Raw genomic sequence first — 4,424 nt, 5'->3', positions numbered from 1 at the left:
CAAAATCCTCTTGGTAATTCTCCGCGAGTCGCTAGCTATCCAGGGTTCATGTGTCCCTCTTGCTGGAACCTGGGTTGGATTCATGTGTTCGTGACTGTGTGTGCCGGTACTCTTGGTTGCCTTGACCGCTCGAACGATCGACTCGTCGCGACCTAATATTCCGCGCCATTAGCGCCACGGAAGCCAACCGACGCTCACTCAAGCGCCCTGTTGGGCCGGCCACGAACGCGCAACGCAACGAACTTATAGCGCGGAATAACCTCAAAAAAGAGCTCTTCCAGGATTAGAACTCGTGCCGTTGCATTCTTGTACAAGTTTGGCTAACCACTAGAGCTATTGAACACTAGTGACTGATTATAGCGCCCATAACATAAGAACAACTGTGGCTGCGCTATTTATTGCACAGTACCGTCTATTGTGTCACTTAGATTTTGAATTATTTACAAAAAATGTGAATTTGAAAAAGTTCCTCGATTTTGAAGAAAGGACAAACTTGAAAAAAGTTCATTGATTTTTAAAAAAGGTTCATCAATTTTGAGAAAAGCCACAAATTTGGAAAAGGACACTGAATTTGAAAAAAGGTTCATCAATTTCAAAAGAAAATTTCACAAATTTGAAAAAAAAATCATCATTTTTTTTTAAAAAAAGTTCACTGATTTTGAAAAATGTCCATTGAATTTGGAAAAAAGTTCACATATTTGAAAAAGTTCACGAGTTTGAAGAAAAGTTTTGAGTTTTAAAAAGACACACATGCACTTGTCGTTGGTCACGTACGTGTGTCGCACGGCTGGCTAGCAGAGGCCCAATTTACCGTGGTTGTGTGCATGTGTGGCCCACTCAGCAACTGGCACTTTGGTTTTTTCCTGCATTTTTTTCAGTGCGTCTTTTTGTTGGTCTGATTATTCTTTGCGGAGGTGAAATCTTTCATCGATACAATGCTGAAGATATAATGATTCGACGGCTTGCACTTCTAGGGGATCATCCCCGACCCAAGTACGTTCATCAATCAAGACTTCCCATCATTTTGGATGGGCGACGCAAGGCGCTTTCAAAAATCATTATTGGTAATATTCGTGCGAGTGAAAGAGTGAAAACATTGTTGCTCCAGTTCAATTGCAGCCTCTTTACCAAAATCTTTGGAGTATTTCTTCGGGCAAAGATTGACACTGAAGAAGGTGTTTCCATGAGATTTCATTGTAATTCTTAGTATAACAGTTACTTTGTGTTTTCTGAGATCTTATGTTCTCAGTGTATCTGTAATTGTTATGAGTATCAATAAAGTTACAGGTGTTTCTCAAAAAAAAGTTAGCTTGCCAACCGTGTGAGTGTATATGTATATGCATACAAACAATTTTGTACGCATATAAGGTATAAAGTGGCCGCCTTACCTTGCCCAAAGGAGAGCTCAGCCAATGTAACAGGAACCGCCCCGCCGACGTCGACCCATCATGAGGATTTGCCCAGCGAGAACAACCATCGGCGGCAAGGGCAGGAGCATGGCGAGGAGATGTTGCCAGCGGCGAGATTGGGGGTCCACCCATATCGCCCCTAGGGACGACGCGGGGGCGAGAGAGGTGGTGTATTCCGTAATCGCCACTAGCGTACTCCGCCACTGGCCTACTGCAATTATGAGCCAAACCCCATTGTTAGGGATTCCGCAGAACTTTGTTTCCACCCAAAAAAAAGAGTCAACTTTGTTTTTGTTATCTCAAACCAAAGGCTAATTAAGTAAAACTTTCACGCAAATCAATCCGTGATTAGATGGTTTGAAGGACAGTGGTATTCCCAGCTCGCCAAGGTTCAACCGTTTAAGTACTAAATTTGACACCGCTGGCATGTATTTTAGGCCTTCCGGCGATATGCGTTCAGTGTGAGGAGACGCCCCGTCGACTACGGAGGCGTCTTTGATGACTTCGTCAACCGAAAGACGATGTACCAGCTTAGTCTCTCAAAAATGCTCATAGAGATGAGTGTACTTCCTCCGTCCGTGAATAAGTGTACATCTAGCTTTTGTCCTAAGTCAAAGTTTTAAAATTTTGACCAACTTTGTGGAAAAAAATAGTAGCATATATGACATCAAATTGATATATTATGAAAGTACATTTCAAAATAAATTTATGGACACTAATTTAGTGTGATAAATGCTGCTATATTTCCCTATAAAGTTGGTCAAAGTTTTAAAAGTTTGACTAAAGACAAAAGCTAGATGTATACTTATTCACGGACGGAAGGAGTACGTGCATATATATAAGTGTATGCGCCTGTACTATGTTAAAAAACTCAAACTTTCACCATCGTCTCCCTTCATCATCATCAGCTAAAAAAAGAACAACTTCCACCATCCTCTCACTCACGCGGTCCGCTGGCGACCGAAACGCGTGGGGCCTTTTTCCCCCTTGAGCAGCAAACATGCTGCAGATCCACAGGGTTCGTGTGTTCGATGTTAAATGAAATAAAGGCACGCTTGGTGCAACAGAGCATGTGGAATTCATTACACCTGGTCCAGGTTAACTAACTCGTGTTTTTCACAGCAGGTTAACTAACTCGTCGTTAACGGTTGATTACTCAGCAGTCTGCAGTGCTGCGTGACCGTAAGGAGACGGCATGTCCGACGCCCTGTCTACGAGTGGTTTTGAAGAATCACTTGTGATCGACACAGGGCACCATAGCAAAGGTGGCCAGAATCAAACCGAGTGAAGAGAACAGCCAGCCCCACTTTTTGTACACTTTGCATGAATTCTTTGGCAATCGTCGATCATTGTCATCTACCCCCGGATGCTCCTAGATCTTGTAAGAGGGTCTGATGACGCGGTTCACAAAAGTAGCACGCTTTTCGTTTTGTTTCCGCATCGATCGTGTCGTGTGGTTACTTTGGTTGGTCCTACTCCCACTGATGGCCACGCTCCGTGCGGGCGTGCGTGCATGTCACTGTCTGCCGGGGAACCCGATCGATCGAGCTCAGGTCAAGTCTACCTACGTACGACGTACACGCGGTTAGGCCGGGGGTGCTGCTGATGAGTGATGACTCGTGGCTTGGGAGGAGTACACTACTCGTCGCAGCATGCAGCGGGAGCGGGTACTCCTTCCGAGACATCGCCGTCCAAGAATTTTGTGATCGAGGACCGGACCCACCCAGGTACTCACTATCTTATCATCTCTCCTTGCTCTGGTCGCCGTGTCGCCTTCGATGCAAATTGGAACGAACCTACCTCGCAAACGCTAACTCTCTTCTTTACTTATTATTACTAAGGCTTAGGAGTCTAATATAGTAAGTCGTCGGGAAAATTAAAGACAACAAAAATCTACTATGCTTACAGTGACTTGCAGTTACAGTTGGCTTGCTTGCCAACCACGTCTTGCACCAATTGTTTTTCACGGAAGTGGATACTGAGGTGGCGGCGGCGGCATATTGAAGTGAATGGCTTGGCTGGCATATGTTGATTTTACTTTCATCGCCGTACAGATGTCGGTTTCAGCATGCCGCCGCTGCTATTTGGAGCTTCGAGTGAGAAGCTTCGCTGTAATATTCACCATTAGTTTCTCGGAAAAAGTTTAGTGTACTAGTCCATAGAGCATCTACACTGGACTCCCTGAACTGACCAGGCGGACTGCATGGTTAGTGTCCGGTCACAAAACCATGACCCAACTGGCCCCCTTAAATCGGTCGCGGAATCCGCGCTGACCAACACCCTTCAAACCCAGCCCAACTCTAGTGTGGATATGAGTAGCTTGTTTTATTTTCCTCCTCCTTTTGCTACCAATCATCTGTTTTAAAGATTTGGTCCTGGTACTGAACGACACTGTGGTAGACGTCGTTGTCAGCCGGGGAACTCCATGGAGCTCAAGTCTACACGCGGTGAGGGGTGCTACTGACGACGCGTACCTAGCTTGTCCTCTTGTTCTCACAAGGATACGACAATGATTGCTACACACGTAAAGATCAATATCCATTTTGTTACTGCTCCTACTTGTGACTCTGAATAACGATTTGGCGAGTCGATCTAGATCTCCCAAGGCCACACGGGAAGCTGCAGCACATGCCAAGGCCGTTTAGTTGGATCAAAAGTTATCTCTGGTCCGCGTGGTGATACGCTCGATTGCCTTGGAACAAGAGGAGTGGTCCGTGCAGGGTGTAGACTTGATACATGCCAGGCATCATCTGTGAAAGAATTGTGAATTTTGGTACCCCGACGAGACGAGCTAGCAATGCTATAGTAGCGTGCGCCAACAATCATTAGCGCAGAACAACGCGTGTGACACGTATGTACGTGTCATTCTACCGTTCCATGCCAGAATTCCTACATGGTTTTCATTTTTTTAGAATGAAATCATTCTTGGCCTCGGTCTTCTTCTTCTTCTTCTTCTTTTTTTGGGGTGAAAACCAGTCATCATATTCTTCTTCTTCTTCTTCTTCTTCTTTTTCT

Source organism: Triticum urartu, chromosome 3, assembly GCF_003073215.2.
Source record: "Triticum urartu cultivar G1812 chromosome 3, Tu2.1, whole genome shotgun sequence".
In the NCBI taxonomy this organism is placed as follows: Eukaryota; Viridiplantae; Streptophyta; class Magnoliopsida; order Poales; family Poaceae; genus Triticum; species Triticum urartu.
The sequence above is the reverse complement of the archived record's forward strand: the minus strand, read 5'-3'. Positions refer to the sequence as shown.